The sequence below is a fragment of the Monodelphis domestica genome, chromosome 1 (assembly GCF_027887165.1).
Source record: "Monodelphis domestica isolate mMonDom1 chromosome 1, mMonDom1.pri, whole genome shotgun sequence".
Lineage (NCBI taxonomy): Eukaryota > Metazoa > Chordata > Mammalia > Didelphimorphia > Didelphidae > Monodelphis > Monodelphis domestica.
In genome coordinates, this window is record NC_077227.1 from 307,850,942 (window position 1) to 307,865,982 (window position 15,041).

Below are 15,041 nucleotides of genomic sequence, written 5' to 3' on the forward strand. Positions count from 1 at the left end.
AAGTATTGGGATTAGAGGTATAGGATGAAATGTACACATGTACAATGTCAGGCATAGTCAATGTGTCAATTTGTTTTCCTTAACTCTGTGCCTTCGCTAACATGTAGAATTATGTCTGTAGCAAGATGGTGTGTGTGTGTGTGTGTGTGTGTGTGTGTGTGTGTGTGTGTGCTTATTGTATCTCCCATTAGAAAGTAAGTTTCCTGAGAATGGAAATTGTTTCATTCTTTGTATCCTGAAGGACTAGCACAGTATTTGTTATACAATAGGAGCTTAATAATTACTTATTGATGATCAACTGATTAGATGATAGCAATGTAAAACATTGATAAAGAATTTTATTTAATTTTTAAATTTATTTATTTAAATTTATTTACTTAAGATAAAGAAAGAATTTTTTTTAATAGAATGCTTCATGAATTGGTATATCATCCTTGCATAGGGGTCATACTAATTTTCTCTGTATCATTCCAATTTTAGTACATGTGTTGCCAAAGCAAGCACTGATAAAGAATTTCAAATACAATAATATATTACATCAGATTAGAGGAGATGGAATAGTCATGAACACTTTCTCCAATCTGCTCTTAATTAGGGGAAAGATTGTAGTTGGAGAGGAAGGGACAATACAGACCTAACAATCAAAATTACACTTCTACAACGATAAAACATTACCACTCTAAACCTTTGGAAAGTAGCCCCCTCTATCACCATATTGAAAAGATTTAAGACATTTTCTGACAGCAAGACCCACTAGACTACTTGACTAATTATCAACAATTTGAATCAATCTCATTTCATAGGTGAGGAAAATGAGGTTTCATTTCCATAAAGGCAGCAGTGGAACAGTTAGAGTTAGGAAAGAAAATTTCACAAGGACTGAGCTAACTGACTGAATCCAGGAAGCCCAACTTGTCATTGGGCTGTGGAACCCTATATCTACACATAGGTCTAGCTCTATGTGCTTCTGGGTAGAAAAAGGGCATCCCTCATACAAAGACATAATACAACCATGCCTCATCTAAAGGACACAAGAGGGTGGCCAACAGTATAGGGAGCAGTCCACTTGGTCCAGTCACTATTTATTGAATCTATGCTCTATTTATACTATGGCAGAGAAAGATTGGAACTATTCCTATTCTCTCTGAGTTCAAAACCCACCTGTAAAAACAATGCAGAATAATCATAACAGGTAACATTAGTATTATTTAAGTATTAATTATTAATTATTTAATATTTAAGGCTTAAAAAGTGCTTTTTCTTCATTGAAACAATAAATAATATAGCAAAATGTTAAATAAATCCACACAAATCATTAGACTTTCTGAATATTACCCACAAAACTGAGGAAGAAGAGCTGGAAAGAGAAATCAAAATAATTACCAAAGGTGTAAAATATTAGGGGGTCATTTAATAAGACAACACACAAAAATTATATGAATTTAGCTATAAAAATTCTTTACAGTTATAAAGAAAAAACTAAATAATTGGAGAGATTCATTGCTTATGATTGGGTCATGTCGATGCAATAAAAATAAGAATGTTACTTAAATTAATTTACTTATTCAATTAGATAACAATCAAATTACCAAAGGATTTCTTTAAAGAGCTTTAAAAAATAATAACTAAATTAACCTGGAGGAATAAAATATCAAGAATATGAAGAAATGGAAAGTTGGAAGAAAGACAACAGATCTAACAGATTAAGATTAACAGATAAAGATTAACAGATCTAAAACTAAAAAGTTATTCACCAGGATAAATTATAAAACAAGACCCAGAAGTAAACAAGCATAGTGGTATATTGTTTGACAAAACCAAAGACCTTAATTATTAGGTGTGATAGAGGCTGGCACTAGAGGAAAAGTGTCAGACTGAAGAGTATATGAAATTGATCACCTCGACAGGGGAGGGGCCCCAGGAGTGGAATCCTGAGGAAAGAAGACTCTGGTGAGGAGAGCAGTGAGGGTCTCTCCATCTGGAGACATCGAAGAGAGGAGTTGGAAAAAGACTTTCTCCTGAGGGTTACTCATTTTTCCTGCTGGTGACTGGAAATCTTTCTCCCCAACACTTCCCAAGTGAAGGGACTTTCTGATGAGAAACCTGAGCAGACTTTACTTCAACTCCTGTTGCCCAGGGGTAAGAACCTTACTTTCTCTCATGGGGGCTCAGGCTGCCAAGGCCTGAGTTCCCCCCCCAAACTCAAGGAGGGAGGAAAAGGGTTTAGATAGAGACAGGGACCCCTTTTCCCCACTTTCCTTTTCCCATTCTTCCCTGCTCCATTATTTCGTTTCTATTACCTGATTGAGTTAACATTAAAAGTTATCTATTCCCCAAGCTGAGTGTGAGTGAACGGAAGACCTTTTGGTCTCAAGTGGGGGGGGGGGGGACAAGAGGGTCAAGAGCAAATTGGGGAGAGCAATTTTAGCTAATGAGGGAAGGCAGAAGGGGAAAATCTTCAAACCCCCTCTCCTCTCTCTGAGCCAACCTGTTACAGGTGCTGTCTCCCCTGAATCCTGCTTTGTGGAAGAGGGAGTTCTCCTCTCTTCCCCCTCTCTATACCAAAAGCCCAAGCCTCCTTTTGGGGGTACATTCCTTCTCTTTTATTTTTTTAAACATAGGGGAAAGACTCAGTATTTACCCAAAACTACTGGAATAATCAGAAAGCAATCTGGTAGAAATTAGGTTTGGTCTAGCATTTGCTTCATATAAAAAAAAATAAACTTTGAATGGATATATGCTGTAAATGTAAAATATCACATCATTAATTTTTAGAGGAGAATTTCAGGATATAACTTTAACAAGTATGGATAGGGTAAGAGTACTTGTTCAGTCTAGTGAAATAAAATGAATAACTTCGACTACATAAAATTAAAGTTTTTGTCTAAACAAGATCTCTGTAGTTAAAAATAGAAAGAAAACTGAAGTGAGATAAATCTTTACAGGAAATTTCTAAAATCTACATTATATACAGAACTAATTCAATATATAAGAAAAAGAGGTATTTTCCTTAATATATAAAAAGTCTTAGGGCATGAACAGGTAGTACTCAAAAGAAGGAAAAAAATAAATCAAATATCTAAAATTAAAATGAGGTTAGGCAGAGAAAGAAAACTAAAGATCACTATCCATAATGAACACTCATGCAAAACTTTTAAATAAAATATTAACAAGTATACCATAATGACATATATAAAGAAAATATACTATTGTGAGGATCTTTTTTACCACAAATGCAGGTTTGGTTCAGTATGAGGGAGACTACAAATATAGATATTAATAATTTTAATAGTCATATCAATAGATATTAAAAAAAACCTTTTCACAAAATCCACTACTCATTTTCATTGAAAATTCTATAAATCATAGGAAAAATGAATCTTTTCTTAATCTAACTCCAAGAGCAAATATTAAATGCAATGTAGAAAACCTAGAGACCTGTCCAATATGATCAAAGATAAAGCAAGGATGTCCGTTAATACCATAACTATTTAACATGGTTCTAGAAATGCTAGTTAAAGAAATAAAATAAGTAAAAATGAGGGAATAAGCATAGGCAAACAAAAAGATAAATTATTACTTTTGCAGAATTATAATGATAATGTATTTATAGAATCCTAGAGAATCAACTAAACATTAATTGAAATAATTTACAACATCAGCAAAGTCATAGGATTTAAGATTTCATAAATCATCATCATCAATCCCATATATAATCTTACAGAAAGAGCTTGAGGGGAAATAAATAATAAGAAACAAGTATAGAAGCTATAACATACTTGAGAGCATGCCTTCCAAGATTTCCCCAGGTGCTATGTGGATTTAACTATAAAATTTCTTTGCTGAAATGAATACATACTAAATTGATTGGGTAGGTTAAGCCAATATAATAGCAATAGTACTTTAATTTATTGATTTATTCAGTATAAAAACAAAATTCCCACAAGAATAATTTAAAGAGTTAGAAATCATAATAAATCATAACAAAATTCATAAGGAAAGACAAATAATGGTCAAGAGTATCAAGGTAATAAGGAAAGAAGTGAAAATAAAGGAAATCTGTCACTACCAGAATTCAAATTATAATACAAAGAAGTAATCATTTAAAATTATTAGTACTAGTTTTAAAAAAGAAATGTGGATCAGTGACTAGATTAGGTACACAATATTCAGAAACAAATAAATAAATATGATAGCAGAGTGTTTGATAAACCCAAAGACTCCAGTTTCTAAGGATGGACTTAACTAGGAAAACTGGGCAACGGTCTGGTAGAAATTAGGTTTAGACCAGCACTTCACACAATATACCAAGAGGAGCTCCAAATGGACACATAATTTCAATACAAAAAGGCATATCATAGACAAATTAGAGGAACAGGTTAAAGTTATCTTTTGGATCCATGGGGAGAGAGAGAGAGAGAAAGAGAGAGAGACAGAGAGAGACAGAGAGAGAGAGAAATGATAGAACACAAAATTTGATGAACAATTATAATTATGTAAAATTTTTAAAATTTTGCACAAACAAATCTAATGTAGTAAAAACTATAAGGGAAAGAAATGGAAAAAATTTTGAAACAAGTTTTTCTGAAAAATGTCAAATCCAAGATAAATGGAAAGAACTGATTCAAATTTGTAAAACTAAGAACATTCCCCAAGAGATAAATGGTCACACTATAAGAATAATCAGTTTTCAAAGAAAAAAATCTAAGCTATCAAAAATCATATGAAATGCTCTAAGTTACTAATAACTAGATAAATTAATGTTAAATCAACTTTGAGGTCCTACCTCATACTTGTCAAAATGGAAGAAATGATGGAAGAGGAAATATTAGAGTGGCTGTGAGAAAATAGGTACACTAGGATATTGTTGGTACAGCTTTGAATTGGTCTTGCCACACTGGAAAGAATTTGGAACTGTGCTCAGAAGGTTACCAAACTACATATATATTTGACCTAGCTATGCCACTATTAGGTCTCTACCCCACCTCACCCCAAAAAACAAAGTGATGAATGTAAAAAATACTTATATTCACATGTAAATGTATGTATATTTATATGAATAAATGTCTTGGTGTACAAAAATATTTATAGAAGCTCTCTCCATGGCAGCCAATAATTGAAAACTAAAGGCATGGCCCATTAGGAAATGTCTAAGTTGTGGCATATGAATGCAATGGAATATTATTATGCTATCAGGAATGATAAAATGGACAATTTCAAAGAATTTGCTTTCCAGGATGGCTGGACTAATTTACAGCTCCTCCAACAGTACACTAGTGCATCTATTTTCTCATAACCCCTCTAGAATTTATCATATTCCTTTTTCATCATTTTTTCCATTCTGATAGGTATGAGGTAGTACTTCTCCTGATTCTGGTAAAGTGAGCAGAATTAGGAAAACAATTTATACAATAATATTTTAAAGGAAAAACAGCTTTGAACAACATTAGGATTCTGATCAGTGCTATCATAAGTTCATGAAGTTCAAAAGAATGAAAATGAAACATAACACTTCATACCACAGTGATAATGAACTTAAAAGAGACAGACATTTTCAGATATTATTAATGTTTTATTGGATTGTGTTGATATGTATAAAAAGTTTGCTTTTTTAATTTTTGTTTGCTTTTTAACATGGTAGAGTCATGAGAAATACAAATTTGCTATACAGAAATATAAATTAATTTTTTAAACAATTGTTCCTTTAAAAACAGTTCTCTAGAACAAATTGTGGCATATATTGGTGATGGAATACTATTGTGCTAAAAGGAATAATAAAGTGGAGGAATTCCATGGAGACTGGAACAACCTCCAGGAAGTGATGCAGAGCAAAAAGAGCAGAACCAGGAGAACATTGTACACAGAGACTGATACATTGTGGTACAATCGAACGTAATGGACTTCTCTATTAGTGGCAATGCAATGTCCCTGAACAATCTGCAGGGATCTAGGAGAAAAAACACTATCCACAAGCAGAGGACAAACTGTGGGAGTAAAAACACCGATGAAAAGCAACTGCTTGACTACAGGGGTTGAGGGGATATGACTGAGGAGAGACTCTAAATGAATACTTTAATGCAAATACCAACAATATGGAAATGGGTTAGGATCAAGGACACATGTGATACCCAGTGGAATCCTGTGTCACCTATGGGAGAGGTGGTGGGAGGGGGGGCAGGGAAGAAAAGAAAATGATCTTTGTTTCCAATGAATAATGTTTGGAAATGGCCAAATAAAATAATGTTAAAAAATAAAATAAAATAAAAAAACAGTTCTCTAAGAAAAGAATTTTTAAAAGAAGAAAAGCAAGCTATCAACAGTTATATGAAAAAATATTCCAAATGGAAAATAATTAGAAAAAAAAACTTTGAGGTTCTAACTTATACCCTTTAGACAGACAAAAAGGTCAAAAGAGGGAAATGACAATTGTCAAAGGGAATATGGGAGGATAGGAGCACTAATATATTGTGGGCAAAACTGTGATTTGATGTAGCTATCCTAGGAAGCAGTTTGGAATTACACTCAACAATTAGACCAAACAATGCAGGCATATGTTGTTTTATTGCACTCTGCTTTATCCTGCTTCACAGATATTGTATTGTTTGTTTTTTTAACAAATAGAAGGTTTATGGTGACCTTGCATCAAGCAAATCAATTGGTGCCATTTTTCCAATATTACGTCTCTGTGTTACATTTTGGTTACTCTTGTAATATGTCAAACTTTATCATTATTTAATGAAATTATTTCATTCTGTGATCAGTGATCTTTGATTTTACTGTTATAATTGTTTTGAGTCTCCATGAGCCCCATTCATATAAGACAGAGAGAGAACTTTAATCAATTAATGTTGTATGCATTCTGACTGTTCCACTGACTTGCCATTCCCAGACCTCTCCCTCTTCTTGGGTCTCCTTATTTTCTGAGACACAATAATTTTGAAAATAGATCAGCTAATAACCTAACAATGACCTCTAAGTGTTCAAGTAAAAAGAAGAGTCCATCAATGCAGCACACTTCATTGTCTTATTTTAACACTTCTCAATGAAGAATTCTTTTTCCTCTTATGAAGACAGAAATGTCATTTTTATTTAGTGTTTATGAAGTTCATCTTAAAAATAAATAAATAATTTTAAATTTCTACTTTTTGTTCTTTGTGTATAGAAATGCTCATATTTGTTGTTATTTGTCAAGGTCAGAAAAATTAAAATTGAAGATATATTTTTAAAGAATGCCAACTAAAAGAATGAAATCCAATGTCTATGTCCTGGGAAATCACAAATCAGAGAGTGTAATGTAGGGTTACCTAATGGTTTTGTATGTGAAGTGGTGTTTTCCCAAAAGAACTGAAAGCTATGTGAGGGCAGGAATCAGAGTTCCGTCTCTTATCTCCCCTATAACACCCAGGATAAGATTAGAGACATCATATTGTGCTCACTAAATGTCAAATTGAATGGAATCATGTGATCTGTTGAGTGTACATCAAGTCCATTCTGTCATATTTGCCCATATAGACTCTTGAAATGGCACCATTTCAACATAGGTCAGCAATACTAAAAACCATTTCTCATGATTACTATCATGGTAAGTCTCACTGTCTAATTCCAAATGAATTCTTTTTTTCTCTCCAGAATTCAGTTCAAGAACTATCTTCTACATAAAGTTTTTCTTGATTTCCTTCCCTCCAGCTGCTAGGGCCCTCCCTCCTAAAATTATCTTGGTTTCATTTGCTTATGTATATTTTGTTCAGCCCTCACCAAATATAATGCAAACTCCTTGAAGGTAAGGGATATTTCGCCTCTGTCTTTGTAGACCCAGCCCTCAGTACCACAGCTGACACATAAGCTTATTGATTTATCATTTGGTTGGTCACCCAGCTTCTACTTGATTATCAAACGGAGTCCACTATCAAAAAAAAAAGTCCATTCCTTTTGAGCCTAAGTCTTTCCTGGCATCTGTGTCAGTCAAGCCCAGGCAATATTTTGCTACTTCATACTATTAGAATTTTAACTGTTCTCTTCCTGGAAAGATACTAAGTAAGTAAGTAGCCCTCCTGTTCCTCCCTACCTGTTGCAGCTTCTGGCATATGACCCAGTTCCATTTCTCCAAACTCATCCAGAATGCAACTCCAGGTGTGAGCTCTTTTGAGATTCAGTCTGATTTATGCCCTGGCATTAATCTATTGCAACAGATTGTCAGGCTAATTTATAGAGATACAAAATCTCAGCATTAGAAAGGCAAACTCTTCCTCAGGCATGAAATTAAAGATGGCTTTCTCTTACCTCTTAGCATGGAGAGGAACACGGGTATAAAGAAATAAAAAGAGAAGATAATACAAAACTCCCTGAAACACACCACATCTCCTGGATGTAGCTGATATGTATATTTGCTTTGCTTGACTCTTTGTTACAAGGGAGATTTTTGTTTGGTTGGTAGTTTTTCATTTGGGTTTTATTTTTTTTTTTTTAATTTTAAACATTATTTTATTTGGTCATTTCCAAACATTATTCACTGGAAACAAAGATCATTTTCTTTTCCTCCCTGCCCCCCCTTCCCCACCATCACCACCTTTCCCTCTCCCATAGCCTACGCACGATTCCACTGGTTATCACATGTGTTCTTGACTCGAACCCATTTCCCTGTTGTTGGTATTTGCATTAAAGTATTCATTTAGAGTCTCTCCTCAGTCATATCCCCTCAACCCCTGTAGTCAAGCAGTTGCTTTTCATCGGTGTTTTTACTCCCACAGTTTGTCCTCTGCTTGTGGATAGTGTTTTTTCTCCTAGATCCCTGCAGATTGTTCAGGGACATTGCATTGCCACTAATGGAGAAGTCCATTACATTCGATTGTACCACAATGTATCAGTCTCTGTATACAGTGTTTTCCTGGTTCTGCTCCTTTCGCTCTGCATCACTTCCTGGAGGTTGTTCCAGTTTCCATGGAATTCCTCTACTTTATTATTCCTTTTAGCACAATAGTATTCCATCACCAACATATACACAGTTTGTTCAGCCATTCCCCAATTGGTGGGCATCCCTTCATTTTCCAATTTTTGGCCACCACAAAGAGTGCATCTATGAATATTCTTGTACAAATCTTTTTCCTTATTATCTCTTTGGGGTACAAACCCAGCAGTGCTATGGCTGGATTAAAGGGCAGACAGTCTTTTATTACCCTTTGGGCATAGTTCCAAATTGCCCTCCAGAATGGTTGGATCAATTCACAACTCCACCAGCAATGAATTAGTGTCCCAACTTTGCCACATCCCCTCCAGCATTCATTACTTTCCATAGCTGTCATGTTAGCCAATCTGCTTGGTGTGAGGTGATACCTCAGAGGTGTTTTGATTTGCATCTCTCTGATTATAAGAGATGTAGAGCACTTTTTCATGTGCTTATTAATAGTTTTGATTTCTTTGGCTGAGAACTGCCTGTTCATGTCCCTTGCCCATTTATCAATTGGAGAATGGCTTGATTTTTTGTACAATTGATTTAGTTCTTTGTAAATTTGAGTAATTAAACCTTTGTCAGAGGATTTTATGAAGATTGTTTCCCAATTTGTTGCTACCCTTCTGATTTTGGTTACATTGGTTTTGTTTGTACAAAACCTTTTTAATTTGATGTATTCCAGATTATTTATTTTGCATTTTGTAACTCTTTCTAATTCTTGCTTGGTTTTGAAGTCTTTCCCTTCCAAAGGTCTGACATGTATGCTATTCTGTGTTCACCTAATTTTCTTATAGTTTCCTTTATGTTCAAGTCATTCACCCATTTTGAATTTATCTTGGTGTAGGGTGTGAGGTGTTGATCTATTCCTAGTCTCTCCCACACTGTCTTACAATTTTCCCAGCAGTTTTTATGAAATAGTGGATTTTTGTCCCAAAAGCTGGAATCTTTGGGTTTGTCATATACTGTCTTGCTGAGGTCGCTTGCCCCCAGTCTATTCCACTGATCCTCCTTTCTGTCTCTTAGCCAGTACCAAATTGTTTTGGTGACTGCTGCTTTGTAATATAGTTTAAGGTCTGGGACTGCAAGGCCCCCTTCCTTTGTGTTTTTTTTTTCATTATTTCCCTGAATATCCTTGATCTTTTGTTCTTCCAAATGAACTTTGTTATGGTCTTTTCTAAATCAGTAAAAAAAAATTTTGGAAGTTCCATGGGTATGGCACTAAATAGATAGATGAGTTTGGGTAGGATGGTCATTTTTATTATATTGTCTCATCCTACGCATGAGCAGTTAATGTTCTTCCAATCACTCAAGTCTAGTTTTAGTTGTGTGGAAAATGTTTTGTAGTTGTATTCATGTAGTTCCTGTGTTTGTCTCGGGAGATAGATTCCTAAGTATTTTATTTTGTCTAAGGTAATTTTGAATGGGATTTCTCTTTCTAGTTCTTGCTGCTGAGCTGTGTTGGAATTATATAGAAATGCTGATGACTTATGGGGGTTTATTTTGTATCCTGCAACTTTGCTAAAGTTGTTGATTATTTCAATTAGCTTTTTGGTTGAATCTCTAGGATTCTTTAAGTAGACCATCGTGTCATCTGCAAAGAGCGATAATTTGGTCTCCTCCTTGCATATTTTAATGCCTTCAATTTCTTATTCTTCTCTAATTGCTACTGCTAGTGTTTCTAATACAATGTCAAATAATAGAGGTGATAATGGGCATCCTTGTTTCACTCCTGATCTTAATGGGAATGGATTTAGTTTATCCCCATTGCAGATGATATTAGTTGATGGTTTTAGATATATACTGTTTATTATTTTTAGGAACGACCCTTCTATTCCTATGCTTTCTAGTGTTTTTAGTAGGAATGGGTGTTGTATTTTATCAAAGGCTTTTTCTGCATTTATTGAGATAATCATGTGGTTCTTGTTGGTTTGCTTGTTGATGTGGTCAATTATGTGGATGGCTTTCTTAATATTGAACCAGTCCTGCATCCCTGGTATAAATCCTACTTGATCATGGTGGATGACCCTTCTGATCACTTGCTGGCGTCTTTTTGCTAGTATCCTATTTAAGATTTTTGCATCTATATTCATTAGGGAGATTGGTCTATAATTGTCTTTCTCTGTTTTTGGCCTGCCTGGCTTTGGAATTAGTACCATGTTTGTGTCATAAAAGGAGTTTGGTAGAACTCCCTCTTTGCTTATTATGTCAAATAGTTTGTATAGTATTGGAGTTAGCTGTTCTTTGAATGTTTGATAGAATTCACTGGTGAATCCGTCAGGCCCTGGGGAATTTTTCTTAGGAAGTTCTTTGATGGCCTGTTGGATTTCTTTTTCTGATATGGGATTATTTAAGAAATCTATTTCTTCTTCTGTTAGTCTAGGCAATTTATATTTTTGTAAATATTCATCCATATCACCTAGGTTGGTATATTTATTGCCATATAGTTGGGCAAAGTAGTTTTTAATGATTGCCTTAATTTCCTCTTCATTGGAGGTGAGATCCCCCTTTTCATCCTTGATGCTGTTAATTTGCCTTTCTTCTTTCCTTTTTTTAATTAGATTAACCACTACTTTGTCTATTTTGTCTGTTTTTTTCAAAGTACCAGCTTCTAGTCTTGTTTATTAGCTCAATAGTTCTGTCACTTTCGATTTTAGTAATTTCTCCCTTAATTTTTAGGATCTCTAGTTTGGTTTTCTTCTGGGGGTTTTTAATTTGTTGGTTCTCAAGTTTTTTGATTTGCATTTCCAATTCCTTGATCTCTGTCCTCCCTAATTTGTTAATATGTGCACTCAGGGATATGAATTTTCCTCTAAGTACTGCCTTGGCTGCATTCCATAAGGTTTGAAAGGATGTCTCGCCGTTGTCATTTTCTTCAATGAAATTATTAATTGTTTCTATGATTTCTTCTCTAACTATCCGATTTTGGAGTATCATATTATTTAATTTCCAATTAATTTTTGATATGGCTCTCCATGTACCCTTACCAATCAATATTTTTATTGCCTTGTGATCTGAAAAGACTGCATTTATTATTTCTGCTTTTCTGCATTTGAGTGCCATAGTTCTGTGATCTAGTGTATGATCTATTTTTGTGAATCTGCCATGTGGTGCTGAAAAGAAGGTGTATTCCTTTTTGTCCCTATTTATTTTTCTCCATATGTCTATTAACTCTAATTTTTCTAAGATTTCATTCACCTCTTTTACCTCTTTCTTGTTTATTTTTTGGTCTGATTTATCTAAATTTGATAGTGGTTGGTTCAAGTCTCCCACTAATATGGTTTTACTGTCTATTTCCTCCTTCAATTCTCCTAGTTTCTCCATTAGAAATTTGGGTGCTATACCATTTGGTGCATACATGTTGATTAGTGATAATTCCTCATTGCCTATCGTCCCTTTTAACAAAATATATTTACCTTCCCTATCCCTTTTAATCAGTTCTATTTTTGCTTTGACTTTGTCAGATATCATGATTGCAAATCCTGCCTTCTTTCTATCAGTTGAGGCCCAGAAGGTCTTACTCCAACATTTAATTCTAACCTTGTGCGTGTCAAACCGACTCATATGTGTTTCTTGAAGACAACAAATGGTAGGGTTTTGGGTTCTAATCCAATCTGCTATTTGTCTACGTTTTATGGGTGAGTTCATCCCATTCACGTTCAAAGTTATGATTGTCATTTGTGGATTCGCTGGCATTTTGATATCTTCCACTAGTTCTGACCTTTCTTCTTTAGCTACCTCCTTTTGAACCAGTGATTTACTTTAGGTCAGTCCCCCTAGTCCCCTCCCTTGAGATGCTTCCCTTTCTAGCCCGTCCCTTTTTATGCTCCCTTCCCCTCCCTGCTCTCCTTCCCTCCCTTTTTATACTCCCTTCCCCCTCCCCCTCCTTAATTTTCCTTTCTTTCTTGCCCTAATGGATAAGATAGAATTCAGGATCCCACTGGATCTAGATGTTCTTCCCTCTCAGATTTGATTTCACTGAGAGTAAGGTTTAAGTAATTCCACTTCACGCTCTCTTCCTCTCCTTCTCATATGACAGTTCTTCCCCTCCCCTTCCCATGTGTATCTTTATATGGGAAAGATTATTCTATTAAGTCCCCCACCACCTATTTCTTGAAGTAAATCTTAGTGTTATCAATGGTTCCCCCCCTCCCTTTTCCTTTCTTTGCCCCCACTTTCCCCAAATCTTCTTAATGCCCCAATCTTTCCCTATGCATGTTTCTTCTAACTACTCTTATGATGCTACAATTTTTGAGAGTTACACAAAACATTTTCCCCACATATTAATATATATAATTTGATGTAAATGTAGTCCTTATAGAAGAGAGTTTGACTTAAAGAAAAAGATAAGATTTATCTCCTTTTCCCTTTCTTTCATATTTACCTTTTCATGTTTCTCTAGCTTTCTGTGATTGGATATCAAATTTTCCACTAAGTTCTGGTCTTTTCTTAGCAAATGCTTGGAAATCTTCTATTTTGTTGAATGCCCATACTTTCCCCTGGAAGTATATAGTCAGTTTTGCTGGGTAGTTGATTCTTGGTTGGAGACCCAGCTCTCTTGCCTTTCTAAATATCGTGTTCCATGCTTTGCAGTCTCTTAGTGTGTTAGCCGCTAGGTCGTGTGTGATCCTTATGGGAGCCCCCTTATATCTGAAGCTCCTCTTCTTGGCTTCTTGTAGGATTTTCTCCTTTTCTAGGAAGTTCTTGAATTTGGCAATTACATTCCTAGGGGTTGTCTTTTGGGGATTTAGTATAGAGGGTGTTCTATGAACCCTTTCTATTTCTATTTTGCCCCCTTGCTCCAGAACGTGGGGGCAATTTTCTTTTATAATCTCCTGTAGAATAATATCGAGTTTATTGTTTATCTCTGGTTTTTCTGGGAGACCGATAATTCGGAGGTTGTCTCTTCTCCCTCTGTTTTCCAAATCTGTGACCTTCTCAGTGAGATAGTTTATGTTTTCTTCTAATTCATTAATTTTTTCGGTTTGCTTTATTGATTCTTGCTGTTTTATGATCTCACTTTCTTCGAGTTGCTTAATTCTGGTCGTTAGGGACTGGTTTTGTTTTTCAGCTTTGTCTGCCCTTCTATTGAATGCTTCGAGCTCTTTTTCCAATTGAGCATTCTTATCTGTCAGACTGCTGATCTCTTTCTCCCATTTTTCTTTCCAGGTTTCCATCTTTTGGATAAATTCCAGTTTGCGATCTTCCAGAGCTTGTTGATAGTTTCCATTTTGGGAGGCATGTTCCGATTTTTTTTATTTCCTCCTCATTCTCTTCTTTTCCTTGGGTACTTCCACCATAAAAGTTTTCAATAGTCACCTTTTTCCATTTCTTCCTGGAGGCTTGATTTTGGGCCATGTGAGCCATCCCTTTGGTGGTTTTATTCCCCTTTCCTTTTTTGGTCTGGTGTCTGGGTGATATGGATGGGTTTTCTGTGAATTTAGGTTGCCTCAGACTAGTTCTTCCCAGCCTCCGAGGTTTCTTAGAGAGCTGGGCACCTGATCACATCCAAACTGCCCAGGTGTTCAGCTCTGCCCAGATAATCAGCACGTGGTCTGCCCCTGGTGTTTAGCTCCGCCCATATGCTCAGCGCAACTGCCCCCAGTACAGGTCCACGGACCCCCTGTGCTCAGTGCCGCGTTCTCCTGTGAAACCGCCCTGAGACGTTTGTTTCTTGGCAGTCCCCAGATCCCAAGGACCCTGGAGTGCCCCCCGCCCCAGACAGAGACTTCCCCACTCACTTGCTGTCCCAGTGAGCGCTCCGGTAGCTCACTCTGGTTTGGTGGGGAAGGGGTAGGGGGAAGGGCGGCTCAGTTCACGTTTCTGTGCAAGCTTTTTCTCCTTCTTATTATAGTGTGGAAATGTTCAAACCCCATGTACCTTTGCCTCTGTGGTGTACTGGGGAGTACTGGGGAGTCCTTCTGTTCCTCCAAAGGTGATTTTTATGCTCCTTTGATGTAGTCTATTTCGTTTGGTGCCGAGGAGAGGAAGCGTGTGGAGTCTAGATTGCAGCCATGATTACCCGGAAGTCTTTATTTTGTTTTTGGAGAACAACAATCAAGGTTGAAAGGGAGGCTTTTGATGGATGAGGAAATTG

General features: G+C 35.9%; 1 pseudogene; it reads right to left on the reverse strand.

Moving 5' to 3' along the window:
• Positions 1-389: 389 nt before the first annotated feature.
• Positions 390-504, reverse strand: LOC130456623 (U6 spliceosomal RNA; annotated as a pseudogene).
• Between the last annotated feature and the right edge of the window lie 14,537 nt (positions 505-15,041).